General features: G+C 36.9%; 1 protein-coding gene and 1 long non-coding RNA gene across 2 annotated transcripts in view; both read left to right on the top strand.

Annotated features, from left to right (window-relative positions):
• LOC127873841 (kinesin-like protein KIF26B) overlaps nucleotides 1-19,009 on the top strand; it is a 258,849-nt gene that overhangs the window by 69,051 nt on the left and 170,789 nt on the right. The window lies entirely within an intron of this gene.
• Nucleotides 9,454-10,323, top strand: LOC127873852 (uncharacterized). The gene is made up of 2 exons (XR_008046419.1): nucleotides 9,454-9,500; nucleotides 9,791-10,323. It is a non-coding gene; the product is annotated as an uncharacterized LOC127873852 (long non-coding RNA).

Raw genomic sequence — 19,009 nt, 5'->3', positions numbered from 1 at the left:
CATCCAAGGTCAAATACATTGCTTCAAAGTAGCACAGTAGGGGGCATTGTGTTTCACAAACACAGCTCTTGTTTATAAAACCTTAAATCATGACCACCTAGAGGCATAGAAGCTTTCCTTATTTGGCAATACTGCAACATTGTTAAACTCTATTAGTATTTTTGCACAATGGTCATGAAAATTGCTCATGTTTGATAAGGCCTATTTTTATATAATTATCAAGAACACATGGCCTACCCTCTGGTTCCCAGTTTGTAGGACTTGCCAACATCTTGTCTGCACAACCACAGTCCATCAAGGAAATGGGTCTGCTGCTTCTTGGTGATAGCACATGATTTGCGCCAATTGCATACAGATTATTCCAATGACAGAGTAATAATGTTTAGCATTTTGGCATTGCATCATATAAGAAAGTCTGACTGTCTGCAGATGATGTTTTTCACATTTCCCTTGGGCTATCTGGGTTGAATGTTTGTGATTTGAACAACTTATTTTGCTGTGCCAAATTTAAAACAACTTTTCCCCTCGCATGACCAAAGGTCCTGGTGTTGGCATATTTATGATATTCTTATGATATGTTGTAATACATCCACCTGAATTCTGTGCTTTATGGATGGTATCATTGCCAAACTTGAATTTACCCTTCCTGTTATGAATGTGACCTTATGGCAAAATGGTTGCCATAATTGCTGCAGTGGCGGCTGCTTTGCTGTATGAATTAACATTTCTACAAAACAGTTGTCAAAGGTTCACATTCCAATTGAAACTGCCATAATGAAATAAAAAATCCAGCGTTTCAACATTTTGTTTGTGTCAAAACTCACCTGGTAAAGGGAATTAAAACAAGTGTTGAAATGCAAAACAGCATCTTATGCAGATAATCATTCGACTTATGACAGCATTTTATCATATCAGCACTTGTGGATTGTTTCTTGAAATGTGTACTTTCTTTTTAAATTGAAATTTGAGCCTGCAGCATCAGGCAATGGTTGTATTTACTATCCTAGAACATCATCCTGGCACCATGCATGCAATAATGCAGCAGATTGATTGATTGCGCTCAACTTCATTAAGATTCATTTATTAGGGTGCATAACTTCACCAGTGAATTAGCATGGCATGATTTGTGTCATTTGTTTACTTTTTGTGCATCATTGGATAAGCAAGACCCTCAGCTTCTGCTGCATGTTTGACCAATTTTTGCTCAACTTGTTGTTTGAGGATATTTATTTCTTAGGCTATTACTTTTGTTCAGGAATTTGAAGGATATTTATATTAAATTCAATAATATGTTAATATTATTTACAGCTTTTCAATTGCAACTGCAGATGCCTACCTTAGGTAAGGTGGGGTTGGAGATGGGGTGAGCAACATTGGCTAATGTTGTGTAAAACTGACACTGGCCTGTGCTTATTTTTTATTTGGGAATTGCGCGAAATGTTAGAATAAGTACTTGCTAAAGACAAATGCTAATTGTACCTAGAATTATAGCTCATTGAGCAGAACAAAGTTTTCCATTATTTGATCACAGAATTGTAGCTGTTTGGTAAAATACCTGTCTCTGTCAAATACTGAAAAGGTAAAGCAGCATTGTGTGGGGTTCCTTTATGTTACTGGTTCAATGTTTTATCCAAAAATCAACACTGGTTGGTTAGCAACAGAATTCACTGCTTCTTGATGGAATTCTGATACTGATTGAAATTGTATGATTATGTAATTTTCTTTCTAGATAGTGGAAAAAAATCTTCTTTTAAACTGGAATGTTTTATTTTTAACCTTCTTCTAGGTATTTAAGATTTTAATTTTCACCAAAAACAAAACATTAAGTGTGCACAAGTATTAATCAATTTTGTTTATTGACTGTCATTTTTTAAAATAATTTTATTGGATTTTTAACCAGGTGTTTCGAGGAAAAAAACTGGTTATTAGATTGGCGAATGTCGGCGGGCGGGCTGGCTGGCTGGCTGGCGGGCGGAACAAGCTTGTCCGGGCCATAACTCTGTCGTTCATTGTCAGATTTTTAAATCATTTGGCACATTTGTTCACCATCATTAGACCGTGTGTCGTGCGAAAGAATTTCGTCGATATCTCCAAGGTCAAGGTCACAATTTGAGTTTGAAGGTCAAAAATGGCCATAAAAGAGCTTGTCGGGGCCATAACTTTGTCGTTCATCGTCAGATTTTAAAATCATTCGGCACATTTGTTCACCATCATTAGAGGGTGTGTCACGCGAAAGAATTACGTCGCTATCTCCAAGGTCAAGGTCACAATTTGAGTTTGAAGGTCAAAAATGGCAATAAATGAGCTTGTCCGGGCCATAACTTTGTCGTTCATTGTCAGATTTTAAAATCATTTGGCACATTAATTTTGTTCACCATCATTAGACGGTGTGTCGTGCGAAAGAATTACGTTGATATCTCCAAGGTCAAGGTCACAATTTGAGTTTGAAGGTCAAAAATGGCCATAAATGATCTTGTCCGGGCCATTACTTTGTGATTCATTGTGAGATTTTGAAATCATTTGGCACATTTGTTCACCATCATTAGACATTGTGTCCCGCGAAAGAATCACGTCGATCTCTCCAAGGTCAAGGTCACAATTTGAGTTTGAAGGTCAAAAATGGCCATAAATGAGATTGTCTGGGCCATAACTATGTCATACATTGTGACATTTTAAAATCATTTGGCACATTTGTTCACCATAATTGGATGGTGTGTCGCACAAAAGAATTACGTCAATATCTCCAAGGTCAAGGACGCCACAACTAAAAATAGATAGATTTTGAAACAACTATGTAACTATGAACAATCAGTAACAATGCACATTTTGATTTTGAGTTGTCTCTCTTTATCAGACTTTTTTATGCCCCCCTTCAAAGAAGAGGGGGTATATTGTTTTGCACATGTCGGTCGGTCCGTCCACCAGATGGTTTCCGGATGATAACTCAAGAACGCTTAGGCCTAGGATCATGAAACTTCATAGGTATATTGATCATGACGGGCAGATGACCCCTATTAAATTTCAGGTCACTAGGTCAAAGGTCAAGGTCACAGTGACTTGAAATAGTAAAATGGTTTCAAGATGATAACTCAAGAATGCTTAGGCCTAGGATCATGAAACTTCATAGGTACATTGATCATGACTGGCAGATGACCCCTATTGATTTTCAGGTCACTAGGTCAAAGGTCAAGGTCACAGTGACTTGAAATAGTAAAATGGTTTCCGGATGATAACTCAAGAATGCTTACGCCTAGGATCATAACACTTCATAGGTACATTAATCTTGACTGGCAGATGACCCCTATTGATTTTCAGGTCACTAGGTCAAAGGTCAAGGTCACAGTGACTCGAAACAGTAAAATGGTTTCCGGATGATAACTCAAGAATGCTTACACCTAGGATCATGAAACTTCATAGGAACATTGAACATGACTGGCAGATGACCCCTATTGATTTTCAGGTCACTAGGTCAAAGGTCAAGGTCACAGTGACTCGAAACAGTAAAATGGTTTCCGGATGATAACTCAAGAATGCTTACACCTAGGATCATGAAACTTCATAGGAACATTGATCATGACTGGCAGATGACCCCTATTGATTTCAGGTCACTAGGTCAAAGGTCAAGGTCACAGTGACTCGAAACAGTAAAATGGTTTCCGGATGATAACTCAAGAATGCTTACGTCTAGGATCATGAAACTTCATAGGAACTTTCTATCATGACTGGCAGATGACCCCTATTGATTTTCAGGTCACTAGGTCAAAGGTCAAGGTCACAGTGACAAAAAACGTATTCACAAAATTGGATTCCCCTACAACTGACAGCCCAAATGGGGGGCATGCATGTTTTATAAACAGCCCTTGTTTTCTAATTGAAATCAAGGTCAATTTTACACAAGGGGGTTGACAATACACATTTTGAATTGTCTCCCTTTATCAGACTTTTTTCAACTGAAAACCTGGTTTTGTGACAATTTTGTCCCTTGTTTATTAATAGTTTATAGAAAATCATTTTCATCAGTTTACAAAGTAAATCACACAATAAATTATTATTTATTTCATCCTCACATTAATTTTTTATTTGAACAGAAAAGCCTCAACCCATTTAGTCATGAAAAGGGAGTATAATGTTTATTGACTTTTTGATTTAAGTCATAAATATGTTTTTGTCAGCAATTAGCAAATAGACAGACAGGATATTGCACAAATGATATCATTGATAATTTATGGAGTTTTGTCTAAGGCTGAATGCTTTGGAACTGATAGTTGGATAATGTTTGCTTTGAATGCAATGGATTATAAAACATACCATATATCACTTAACGTTTATGATGAAACATGCAATAACTTACAGCAGATGGCTCCAGTTCTTACAGTCATTTGAGCCATGTGACTTTTGGAATGAATTTTATAGAATGCTTGTCTTTAATTAAAAAATAGATTAGTTTCAAGTCATTGAGCAGATCAGGTATTTTTGTAAGAATTAAGGAAACAATTGCGCCATTACTCGGAATAAAATATTATCGTACAGGACCCAAACTCAAACTTGACCCTGCATTTCATAACTATATACATCCCAGGCGAAAGATGACCATGGTAGACCATGGTCACCATGGTTTTGATGGTTGACCATATGGTATTTGATTGTCAGCCTTCAAAAATCGTGGTGGAACATGATCAGGAACATGGTTGGCCATGGTCACAAAAAACATAGACCATGGTCTGCATTGGTGACCATGGTTAACCATGGTCGGCAATGGTGACAAAAGACAGACCATGGTTGGACATGGTCACAAAAAACATGGACCATGGTTGGCAATGGTGACAAAAGACGGACGGACCATAGTTGGACATGGTAAATTAAAACATGGACCATGATCGGCAAAGTTACATGGGCTTTTATTTTCATTTTAGTGTTCCCATGGTTTTTAATGTTCATTTATATAAAATATGCAATTATGTTAATTGTTCTTGGAAGAATTAAAAGAACAGTTTAAGAAAGTTTTAAGGACGTCTTATTTCAAGAACAGTTTAAGATGATATCAAGAACACAAACATGTACATTGCATTGCTGTTTTTTACAAAGAAAGAATATTGTGTGCACAGGAAGTTGAAACAGGCCAGCTGAATAAATTAAGCCGCATGGTTTATGTTATATTTGGAAATGTAAGTCTTAAAATAAATTACCGACTTAACTCATCAGCCATTAGTTCCATTTCAACTTCTTTGGCACTGTGTTCACTTAATATGTCTCCCAATTTTTGCTGAATTGTATCACTCTTTCGTCTGCTTTATGAATGCTTTTGTCATCAACAGAATCAGAAACATTGAAACCAATTATTTCATGTAACTCATTAATTGTTCGCCAACATGCCGATGAAGTGTCAGCAATTGTAATGATTTCATAACAATGTTGAATTTTATTATGCTCTCCCAAAATTTTTGGGGGCACCGCTTCGTTTGTCTGTGTGTCTGTCCGTCCGTTCGTGCACAATTTTTGTCCGGGCTATTTCTCAGCAATTAATGACCGGAATTCAATGAAACTTCACTACCAACAGGAGATGTGCATATTATCAGCAGGTTATGGTCGGATGTCGGAGTTATGGCCCTTTGAAATTTTCTATAAACGGTTCATGTAGTGCAATTCTTGTCCCCCCAACTACTGACTGGAATTCAATGAAGCTTTATGGGAAGCTTAACTACCTTGAAGAGATGCGCATGTTATTTGTGGGTTCTGGTTAGATGATTTATTTAGAGAGTTATGGCCCTTTGAAATGTTTAAGTTGCTAAACCATCCATCGTATTATTTTGTCCTTAGTTATGCCCCTCAAGACGTTTCCTTTTATCTGAATATATAGTGCAATATTGTGACAAAAAAAAACTTTGGGGAGCATCACCCGTCTCTGACGGTTTCTTGTCTTAAAGTTCTTTCAGTGATCAGACTTTTTGTCTGTTGACAAGACTAATTCAGAGGTTTCACTTCATGAAAACTTCAAGAAGTAAATTTTCATGAAGTTTCAAGAATAATTATATTCATGAATTGTTCAACTTCATGAAGTAAATACTCATGAACTAAAAATGAGACATTAAAATATTGAACAAAAAATGCATGAACTCTTCATGAAGTAAAGTTTCATGAACAACTGAGTAAGAAATCATGAATTCTTCATGAATATGAGATATGTACAGTTTCATGAATAAAACTTAAATGTTTATACTTCATGAATACTTCATGAATATTAGGTGTGTAAACTTCATGACCTCTTCATGAAATCTTCATGTGCATTAAGGATGCATGATATAATGAAGATTTGATGCATTTTCCACTTCATGAATAGTTCATGAACTGTGTTTTATGAACTTTTCAGGAATAAGTCTCATTTTGACTTCACATGTTTCTCATGAAGTCTTCATGAAATACCATCATGAATGGTTCATGAAGACAATGTGAATAGTTCATGAAGCATTCTTAAACATTTCGCAGGGGTATGGATGTTTGCCATGCAGTTGTGTTGTAATAGGCTGTCTCTGCTTAATAGGAAGACAGGCTCCGGGACTCTCAAGGTTCATTCTCAATATCTTTACCCTATTAGCTGTATACCAGACAAGCAGGCCTTAAATTACCTTAAGTGGCCATCTATATTATTGGCCTTAAGGGGTTGCACTCTAATCAACAAGTGGACCAGTGGTTAACTAGACTATTACCTATTTGTGAAGACTGCATGAACAGAATGAGATAATGCTTTTTGAAAGAAAAGATCAGTAGATTTGTCTGGGAATGAAGTGTTGGCAAGACAGAGCTAATAGAAGCTAGTCTGAGCTCTCATTTTCAGGGTATAAAATGTCATCATATTTATGCTTAAAATTTTCTTAGGCAATAGTGGTCAATAAGTATGCAAATAATAATCTGTTGTGCAGGTTTAAAATAACAAAATATATCTGGAGTTAAAAAAAGCTGTTCTCAATTGTAATCTACTACATTAAATTAAAAGTGGCATGAAAGGGAAATCTTTAATGAATCTTTGAAATTATTATGGTTCAAAACTACAGCAGGTTTAGTGAATAGGTCTGTTGGTGACATGGTTATATATTTGCAGCTCTATCATGTAGCTCTGATAGCAAGCGTTCGACTTGCTGCATCTTCAATTCATGACCTGGTAGCATCAATATGTGTCTTGTTCTGTGAAAATTTGGCAAAATGCAGTCCGCACAGGCTAATCAGGGACAACACTTTCAACTTTTATGGTATTTTTAGTTTTAAGGAAGTCCCTCCTTACCGAAAATCAAGTTTAGGCGGAAAGTGTTGTTCCTGATTAGCCTGTGCAGACTGCACAGGCTAATCTGGGATGACACTCAGAGCTTCAGATAAGGTGCGTATTTGCGTAAATACCCAATGTAAAATTGCCGATTACGCATAGAAAAATAAAACCATGCGTACCGAAACCCAATTGAAATTGCCGATTACACATATCATATTTTTCCTCTGCGTAACGAGTAAATCTGTCTCGGAAATACCTAGGTCCGAAATACCCGGATTCTTTCAGCTTCATCCAAGCGCTTTCAGTATACAGCACAATAATATGTACGGAAGAAAGCGTCATGTTACTACGTGTTATTGTTGTGAAAATATGGAAAAAAGGAAAACATCACATCCCAGGCACAAAAAAACCCTCAATTTTAAGGTATTTAACCGCGAGCAACACAAAATCAGAAGCGGAAAATATAGTGAAACTAATTATTGACGATATTGTGTCAGAGGCAAGCACTGACAGTGCTTACATTGTAAGAAAACTGGTGGAAAAAATCTTCAAACTTTTTTTTTAATAAAGACTGTATATTATGGATACATCTACATAATTACACAAGATCTCTGAAACTAATCAATTAAGAGTGGAACTTCAACCAGCTCATTCAAGGTAAGCATTTGAGAATTTAAGACAATGAAAATACCCAATTTTAATACAAAAATACCCAATTGTCAATTAAAGTAGTGGGTACCGACTTTTTTGTACCCAATAGAAAATGAAAATACCCAATTGAAATCAAAAGTAGTGGGTATTTACCCAATTACTCAGAAAAGTTATCTGGAGCTCTGACACTTTACGCACATGCATTAATTTAAGCCCAGTTTTCTCAGAACAAGGCTCATATTATGTACTATGCTCCTCAAGTAAGGTATTACCTATGTTTTGGTGTTAAACGGCTTAATGTGTAAAATACAACATCAGTGTTTTTTCACCTTTTTGGGAATGGGGCTGGGTCCCTTTGGAATGGGAGAAATCGCAGAGTTTTAACCAAAATTGGGAAATTAGTGTTGTTGTTGTTTGCTAACAAATGCTTCAAAAATTAGAATAAAGTGTTTAAAATTTGTAACTTGTAGAGCTGGATGGGAGATTAACTAAATGTTGATCTTACAAAAACAAAAACATTTTTTTTATTCTTCAACTGGGAATTTTTAGGTCCCATTTGGGGAAAATATATACTTTTATGCATCGGGAATTTTGAACCAAAAAACACACTGAACATGTTAGGGTATTGTTTGGTGATGAATATTTAAGATACAATAGAGAAATGGGTGAAGTTAAAACACTCCACATGAAGAGCTGTTGCTAAAGCTGACTGCATAATCTTCTGACTGCATGTGGACTATATTTGGCCTGTCACATTGCATTGTGCAAGTGACAGACCTGTCCCAGGGGGAAAATTACTGGTCTTGCATAACAAGCTCCATACCTGTCTGCCGGGGCTTTATTTATGGGATGTCCCATGTGTCAGCAGCCTGACAGGGGTGGGGGAACTGAATGGGCTCCTAATGACTTTCAAACCTGCCTGGACATGGGCTATAATTTGGGGAGGGGTGCCTAGGCACAGTACAATGGTTTATAGAGTGGAATGTAACCTTATAACACATCAGGTGCTGACATAGAGGTATTCCAAAAATGAACAACATGACAAATGGTACTTGTACCTGACAAAAGCTAGTGTTAAAGAAACCTTAATTATTCTACCTGAAGCAATTGTGCTTGATAATGAAGATTAATCTGTAGCAGTTTCCTAATTGTATTATGATGATCATAGCCATTTTGGGGAACACTTGAGTAATTATGGATTTCAGCTGAGCAGTATTTTACGTTCAGTATTAATTATTATGCCCCCCTTCGAAGAAGAGGGGGTATATTGCTTTGCACATGTCGGTCTGACGGTCGGTCTGTCGGTCTGTCGGTCCGTCTACCAGGTGGTTTCCGTATGATAACTCAAGAACGCTTGGGCCTAGGATCATGAAACTTCATAGGTACATTGATCATGACTCGCAGATGACCCCTATTGATTCTGAGGTCACTAGGTCAAAGGTCAAGGTCACAGTGACCCGAAATAGTAAAATGGTTTCCGGATGATAACTCAAGAATGTATACGCCTAGGATCATGAAACTGCATAGGTAGATTGATCATGACTTGCAGATGACCTCTATTGATTTTGAGGTCACTAGGTCAAAGGTCAAGGTCACGGTGACCCGAAATAGTAAAATGGTTTCCGGATGATAACTCAAGAATGCATACGCCTAGAATCATGAAACTTCATCGTTAGATAGATCATTACTCGCAGATGACCCCTATTGATTTTGAGGTCACAAGGTCAAAGGTCAAGGTCACGGTGACCCAAAATACTAAAATGGTTTTCGGATGATAACTCAAGAACGCATACGCCTAGGATCATGAAACTTCATAGGTAGATTGATCATGACTCGCAGATGACCCCTATTGATTTTGAGGTCCCTAGGTCAAAGGTCAAGGTCACGGTGACCCGAAATAGTAAAATGGTTTCCGGATGATAACTCAAGAACGCATATGCCTAGGATCATGAAACTTCATGGGTAGATTGATCATGACTCGCAGATGACCCCTATTGATTTTGAGGTCACTAGGTCAAATGTCAAGGTCACGGTGACCTGAAATAGTTAAATGGTTTCCGGATGATAACTCAAGAACGCCTACGCCTAGGATCATGAAACTTCGTAGGTAAATTGATCATGACTCGCAGATGACCCATATTGATTTTCAGGTCACTAGGTCAAAGGTCAAGGTCACGGTGACCCGAAACAGTAAAATTGTTTCCGGATGATAACTCAAGAACGCTTTTGCCTAGGATCATGACACTTCAAGGTACATTGATCATGACTGGCAGATGACCCCTATTGATTTTCAGGTCACTAGGTCAAAGGTCAAGGTCACAGTGACAAAAAGCGTATTCACACAATGGCTGCCACTACAACGGACAGCCCGTATGGGGGGCATGCATGTTTTACAAACAGCCCTTGTTGATTTTACAGTGTGTTGCTTTTAAAATGTGAACTAAGACCCCAACATGATCATAACTTATCAAAAATATTCTTAAAAATGACATTGGTGTGAGATTTATATGCTTATAGTAATTAACAAGTACCTCTTTTACCCAAATGTTTTCTGTTGCAGAACTGCAATTATAACATTAAAACAAAGGTATCAGTAATTTAAACAACAATTTTATCATATTTCATTTCTGCTCTTATTTCTTGCATCCAGTTAGTCTGTAACATTGATTAATTTTATTGAAATATGAACATCTCAACAAAATTACTACTTTATTGTTGAATTGCAAAGTGTTGTAATGATTAATATAGCTGGTCTTACAACTATTGCCCTCATGTCCCAATGTAGAGAAATGTGATAACAACTCTGCTGTGCCTGTAAGGAGTAGGTCATAATGGAGATGAATGGCCACATGGTGGGTAATAAGAGCCAGTCTGACAATTCAAACACTGATACTAATATCCCTGTCACTTTGCAACTGCTATGGATATATTATAACCAGTTGTCCAGGTATCATTCTACTCAAATAGCTACATATCTAGAAAAGATGGTTTCCATGTTTGTGATGTTTTAATGAGGAACTTTCTGTATTTTGTGATCTGACCAGTATTGAAAATTTATTGAAGTATGACTGATCAGTAAACTTTAAGATAATGGTCACTTATAACACTTTATTCTAGCTGGGATGCCTTAAATTATCATGATCAGTTTTAAGGGAATTAATCAATGATAGTGGAAGGGTTTGTTTTCCTCCAATTTCCCTTAGGTGTGAAATAGGGGCTCTTGAGTAGCTTTCCTGTGTCTGAAAAGAGACATAAAGTGCTGATAGGGCTGCTCTAGGCTGTCATGAGGGTCATAGTGCACTCTCATGAATGCCTGCTTGATTTGTTAAATTGGTCATTCAAGGTTGTGGATTTAATATGTTGCTAGGATACCCTCAAATGCTTGCTATTTGGCAAAACACGCGTTGTTATCTGAAGTTCAGATTTGCAAGGATGACATGACTGTGGCTTCCCAAATTGTTATTTTGCCTCATTTGAACCATGGCAATGATTTGTTTGGTAGTTTTTGGTATTTCGAGTTTATGTGATAGTTTTAAATGAAGATATTGAAATTGTGTTATTGTTTTAATTGAAAATAGGGAAAATTTTTGTTTCATTTTGGTATTTAATAACAATAAGACACTTTTTGGGCCAGTATGACAGCATAGAACAATATAAGATGACTTAAAACTCTGGCTAGCTGATTGCAAAAAGAAACCATATTTGCATTTTTTACTCATAGAGACCGATCTCTCCTTATTTTGTCAATAATGACACTGAAGACCAGTCTGCAAAAGTCCCATTATGCATCTGACCAAGCTTTGGGTCCTCAGAAAGGTGTCATAAAACACCGTCTGCTTATCCACTCAGCATCTGCATTGATGTGTTAGCAACTTTCTTTTTAATGCACAATTCAAGTTCATTCTAGATGGATAGTAACATTTTGCACTACCAGTACATGTGGAATATTCAAGTGCAGATTTTTGGTCTGTTTGGGAAAGCCTCATTCACCACACTCAAGTCTGTGAATACAACCCAAAAATGTTGATTGTTTTGGTAAAGGAAAATTCCTTTTATGGTATGACAATAACGAATGACAATAACTAGTGTTAATTAAACCTTTTTCAATCAGATGTGTCATGACATAACAATAATTGTTGAACCAATTGTTTCAACTTCATTGCAAGCTTGGGTACAACATATGAGCATTGCTCTAGCTCACTGTGAAGGGGGTTTAGTGCATATGCGTAAAATGTAGTCCACACAGGCTAATCAGCCTTAACTGGATTTTTGCCAAGAAGAGAATTTCCTTAATCAAAAAATAACATTAAAGCGGAAAGTGTCGTCCCTAATTAGCCTGTGCAGACTGCACAGGCTAATCTGGAACGACACTTTACGTACATGCATTAAAAACCTCTTCACAGAGCAGTGCATAATCTTTTAGAGAAAACGTCTTCTGGTTTTTATTTTCAATTTCTGGAATTATGCTTTTGGTGCACTTTTTCCTGATTTTGTTTTCATGGTTTACATAAGTTTTAGTCTCTAGGAGCAACATATGAAATTGAAAATGTAAAAGGTCCTGGTTTTGTTAACCATTCCATTAGGAATAAAATTGAGCGTTATTACTAGAGAAAATGTGATCTTGGTCTTATGCAAGCATTGTCACTAGCTAGCGTCTTTGTTCCCTGGATGTGTGTGTGCTCATTGATTGGTTAATAATTTAGAGTTTTAATGTGAAATTGACGTCCTATATAGCCAGCGGCTAGCTTTTGACAATGTTAAATCAATTGCGTTTTATTCTGAGCGCACTAAATTGTCTGGCATGTAATCTATTTGTTCAGCTTATTCACACAAAAATTGATGACAAATGTAGTTTGATGTTAATGATTGCTGCTGCACAAGAAGGGTAAAGTTGTGCTTTTTTGCTTCCAACCAAAAAATTGCATGTCAGCAATGCAGACAACGGACTTTTTATGCCCCAGAAGGAGGGCATATAGTGATCCGTCCGTCTGTCTTTCCATCACACTTTGTGTTTAGGTTTCGAAAAATGCTCATAACTTCTATGTCGCTTCACATGTAACCTTCATATTTGGTATGCATGTGTATATGTACAAGGCCTTTCCATCCGCACTCAAATTTTAACCCCTTTGACCTTGAACTTAGGGTCCGCGTTTAGGTTTCGAAATCTGCGTTTAGGTTTCAAAAAATGCTCATAACTTCTATGTCGCTTCAGATGTAACCTTCATATTTGGTATGCATGTGTATATGTACAAGGCCTTTCCATACGGACACAAATTTTGACCCCCTTTACCTTGAACTTAGGGTCCGCGTTAAGGTTTCAAAATCTGCCTTTAGGTTTCGAAAAATGCTCATAACTTCTATGTCGCTTCAGATGTAGCCTTCATATTTGGAATGCATGTGTATATGGACAAGGTCTTTCCATACGCACACAAATTTTGACCCCTTTTACCTTGACCTTGAACTTAGGGTCCGCGTTAAGGTTTCGAAATCTGCGTTAAGGTTTTGAAAAATGCTCATAACTTTTATGTCGCTTCAGATGTAACCTTCATATTTGGTTTGCATGTGCATTTGAAAAGGCCTTTCCATATGCACACAAATTAGGACCCCCTTGACCTTGAACTTAGGGTCCGCATTTAGGTTTCGCAATCAGCGTTTAGGTTTCAAAAAATGCTCATAACTTCAATGTCGCTTCAGATGTAACCTTCATATTTGGTATGCATGTGTATTATGGACAAGGCCTTTCCATACGCACACAAATTTTGACCCCTCTGACCTTGACCTTGAACTTAGGGTCCGCGTTTAGGTTTCGAAATCTGCGTTTAGGTTTCAAAAAATGCTCATAACTTCTATCAAAGCGTTTTTCGGGGGCATATGTCATCCTATGGAGACAGCTCTTGTTTCTTATATGAATGTGTGCTTTTTGGACCAATTATAAAATATATTGCATGCAAAGAAGGTCTTAAGAGTTTTTACATATCGTCGTGGGAGAAAATTCATATTTAACGAAGTAATTTGAAGCCTAAGGTATATTGACATTCCACTTTTCGGACTTCTCAATGTTTGGAAAAGAACACATAGCTAAACTTTGCATAATGCTAAATATATTATCAGATACCAAAAGTTTTCTTATGACCTGAATGGACCCACAATTGTTAAAGATCTCAAACTCGATTTAAACATACAATATTAACCAATGAGAATGATTATACTAGTTTTTATTTCAATTGGTCAAATGCATTTAAGTTTTAGATCTCTGGATGTACTTTCTCAGAGGGGGTTATCACGTGATAGTCAAGATGGCGACGCCAATGCAAAGACAGGTATTTTTTCGCCATTTTATACCCTTTATTACTTGTTATGCTCCCCATATATATATATATATATATGGGGAGCATATAGTTGCCAGTTTGTCCTTCCGCACTTCCGTACGGTCACACTTTTGTTATAGTTTCTCATAGCACCTTCAATACTTTACGGATCTCTTTCATATTTGGCATGTAGGTACCTTGCATGGACCTCAACCTTTTGATGATGTTTGAGGTCACTGGGGTCAAGGTCAAGGTCACCAAGGCTAATAATAGACTTTTGTCACAGTTTTTCATAGCACCTTCAATACTTTACCGATCTTTTTCATATTTGGCATGTAGATACCTTGCATGGACCTCTACCTTTTGATGACGTTTGAGGTCATTGGGGTCAAGGTCACCAAATTTAATAACAGATTTTTCCGTCACACTTTTGTTACAGTTTCTCATAGCACCTTCAATGTGTTACCGATCTCTTTCATATTTGGCATGTAGGTACCTTGCATGGACCTCTACCTTTTGATGACGTTTGAGGTCACTGGGGTCAAGGTCAACAAGGCTCATAATAGACTTTTGTTACAGTTTCTCATAGCACCTTCACTACTTTACCGATCTCTTTCATATTTGGCATGTAGATACCTTGCATAGACCTCTGCTTTTTGATGAAGTTTGAGGTCACTGGGGTCAAGGTCAAGGTCACCAAGGCTAATAATAGATTTTTCCGTCACACTTGTTACAGTTTCCCATAGCACCTTCAATACTTTACCGATCTCTTTCATATTTGGCATGTAGGTACCTTGCATGGACCTCTACCTTTTGATGATGTTTGAGGTCACTGGGGTCAAGGTCAACAAGGCTAATAATAGACTTTTGTTACAGTTTCTCATAGCAGCTTCAATACTTTACCGATCTCTTTCATATTTGGCATGTAGATACTTTGCATGGACCTCTACCTTTTGATGACGTTTGAGGTCACTGGGGTCAAGGTCACCAAGGCTAATAATAGATTTTTCCGTCACACTTTTGTTACAGTTTCTCATAGCACCTTCAATACTTTACCGATCTCTTTCATATTTGGCATGTAGGTACCTTGCATGGACCTCTACCTTTTGATGATGTTTGAGGTCACTGGGGTCAAGGTCACCAAGGCTAATAATAGATTTTTCCGTCACACTTTTGTTACAGTTTCTCATACCACCTTCAATACTCTTTCATATTTGGCATGTAGATACCTTTCATAGACCTCTACCTTTTGATGACATTTGAGGTCATTGGGGTCAAGGTCAAGGTCACCAAAGCTAATAGTAGATTTGTCCGTAACACTTTTGTTACAGTTTCTCATAGCACCTTCAATCCTTTACCGATCTCTTTCATACTTGGCATGTAGGTACCTTGTATGGACCTCTACCTTTTGATGAGGTTTAAGGTCACTGGGGTCAAGGTCAAGGTCACTGAGGCTAATTTTAGATTTTCTCAATGTCTCACTTTTTTCCACACAATTGACCCATATATCGACAAAGCATCATTGGGGAGCATCCATCAGTTTTACTGATATCCTTGTTTTAATTTTTAATGCCACTCACTTTCCAGTCATTTCAACAAGAAAGTTGCTAGCGCTTATTTCGTATAAATATTTGCTCTATATCTCAACTTTTACTCGCTGCACAATTTCTTAGCATGATGACCTTATTACAGCTTGACTAAGAACATTGGCAGAGAGTGAGCTCAAGATAAAAAGCAAATTTTAATAGGAAATAAACGCTAATCACTTTCTTTCTGATATGGCTAGAAAGTGAGAATCATTTAAAAATTAAAGAAATGTAATAAAGGATATACAACGATGAAATATACCTGTTCTGCCATGGATGCGGCCATCTTGACTATCCCGGAGGACCCTCCTCAGTTGGAGGCGAGTGAAACTGAGATTGCATAGTTGGTTTTATGATTATGTTTATAGCCAATATTGAAAGATTTATTTTTATTCTACTTGAATGAAGACAAAAGGATTGCCACTTCGGTACATTGATTTTGATTCAATTATTTCTGGACAAAAGAAAGAAAGCACCAATTTTATGGATCATCCAAGATGAAATTGGTTTTTTGAACTGCTTTTTGACACTTCAATTGCACTTTAATGTCTTTTACAGACATTCTGGTCCCATCCTTAACATTTATACTCTTCCTATAGTAGATTTATATTAAATGTCTTGTACAATACATTATGGTTTGTTAAAATGGTAGTTTTTATTTAAAAAAAATCAAGTTATATTGTCATGATTTCCTAAACATTCAAAGTGATGTAAAAACAAATTTGTTTTTGAATCTGTAAAATGTCTAGACAATATTCTGTTACCATATAATTACTCCTGTAAAGATGAGGTCGATATACATCGAAGATTCCGTCAAATTATTTGGACTACCATATAATTTACATTTAGAGTTTGTGCAAAGCTTTTGTATATGATAATAAGTAAGATCAACAACGTTTGTACTTGGATGTTGTCAAGCCTCAAGCCTGTAAGTGCATATGAAGACAAAAAAGTCTGTATTTAGATGATGTCAAAAATAAATGTTGTATTTGGATGATATTTAGAACAAAGCCAAAACATTGATACATTTCATGTTACCAGAGGGATCCCAATTTAGTTTAACACCAGTCCTAATTTTTATTTCCACCTAAAAGTTTGAAAATACTGCTGCTACGTTTTACAATAAATTTAGTTGTGTTTGTTAAAGCAAAATGTTCTTACCCCTTTGTATAAAATATCATAAGTTAAGACTTTTTTTAATTGTTTGAATTACAGTTTCAACTTATGAGGCGGTGAAATTCAAACATGCAATTTTTATTGAGGTCAAAATCAGGACATTTCATATTACGACTGATGGGCCATTTTACCTCGTGGCATAACAACCTTACAACAATATAAAACATCACTTTGAAATGCACAATGAAGACAATCTACTTCCATGTTGTAAAGCAATTTTGGTCAATATTAACAATAAATGTGTTGAAGAGGTTCATAAACACCTTTAATGTTCCCCATTTTACAGAAGTAGGTAGATAGATGGGAGCAGAATAGTAACTCAGCCAAACATAAACATTAAATATTTTTTAAAGATATTCAGCATGTATCCTGATTTTGAAAATAAAGGCTAAACATTTACATTTGAGATAATTAAATTAAAAGCAGAGTTTTATTATTATTATCTTTTTTGCAGTTGTTTGTTGATTATCCGCCGCATGCAATTTTTGTAATGCGGTGTATTGCATATTCATTCCTACACATTTGAATTATTGTCTATACAGTTTGAATATCATTGCATAGTTCATATAACATTTACTCATTACGTTTAAGAAATCACATATTATGTCATTTGCATAATATAAGACAATACAGAAAATATCCGTGTTACATATATGTGTAGAGGGAATAACGCTTGATTTTTGTTTTGTAAATTATCAGGTTAGGTTTAGCATACGGCAAGGTTTTCCTATGAGTTGTTTTCTTAGTGTAAAGCTGCATATTTTGCAATTCTTTGCTAGCCTGTATATTACAATAGTATGACTTGAATCCGAAAAATACCGAAACCTCCAAAGATTTTTTGTTTTAACTCTTACTGACATAAAATAAAACACATCAGGCACCTTCGTATCAGGCCAAAATCAGCGTAGAGGTATGATAAAAATATATTCAAACTGCAAACTTGCATCAATCTCATCTTCATCATCGTCGTTGTCATAGTCGTTGTCCTCGTGTTTGTCGTCATCGTCGTCGTCAATCTCTGGCCGTGTGGGGGAAATGAGGGACGACGATACAGAAATCCTCCTCCAGTACGCTCTTTTGTGTGCTGCTGAGAGTAATTTATTCCATGGGAAGGGATGTGCACTCTTTAACATTACCCATCCATCTTTTCTTGTGACGTCCGCGACTTTGACCTCCCTCTAGCATGTCCTGGAGAACAGTCTTGCACAGAGAGTTGTGGCTGGCGATGTGTCCAAACCAAGCCAGCTTTTGTCGTTTGACGGTTGCCAGTAGGGGTCTTGTGGATCAACAAGTTTTGGAGTCATGTTCTGAATGTACTCATTGGTCTTATGCTCAGTGTAGGAGCTGAGGAGCAGTCTTCGGAGAAATTTATGTTAAAAACTTAAAATGCCTCTATCCTGCATTCTGTGTCCACATGAAGGTCTCCCAGCCGTAGAGTAGGATGGATCATAAAGTAGATGGAGGATGGAGACTACGACCTGTCCTTGGTGGCAAAGCTAATAGAACTGCTTGTCAACAAACTGCTCAGTCTGGCCATCGCTGTGGTTGCCAGGGCAATTCTTATTTAGACCTCAATGGTACTGGAACCATCCTTGGCACAAGTACTTAAAGATGGTCACTTCTGCTAGCTTCTCACAGTTTATGGTGATGTCTACACTTGTATTGGTCATGCTGTTCACCATTATCTTCAATTTCTCCATGCTGAACTCCATCTTGTATGCTCCAGTCCTGCTCTTTTATAAAGTCTATTGGTGATATCTCTAAGTTCACTGCTTTTAATTGCAAACCATGAGGTCAATGTTATCAGCGAATCTCAAGTTGGAAATGGGTCTTCCACCATTGGAGATAGGGGTGTGGTGGTCATGGAGAGTCTCCTGTACTATTTTCTCAAGGAAAAGGTTAAACAGGACAGGAGAGAGCAGCCCCAAAAATTTGTTCCAGAAATTAGAACGGTTCTGGAACTGTTTTAGAACATCAAGAACAGTTCTAGAATGTTCCATATTCGCATTCTAGAATTTATGTTCTGGAAT

The sequence above is a fragment of the Dreissena polymorpha genome, chromosome 3 (genome assembly GCF_020536995.1).
Source record: "Dreissena polymorpha isolate Duluth1 chromosome 3, UMN_Dpol_1.0, whole genome shotgun sequence".
Lineage (NCBI taxonomy): Eukaryota > Metazoa > Mollusca > Bivalvia > Myida > Dreissenidae > Dreissena > Dreissena polymorpha.
The sequence above is the reverse complement of the archived record's forward strand: the minus strand, read 5'-3'. Positions and strand labels throughout refer to the sequence as shown.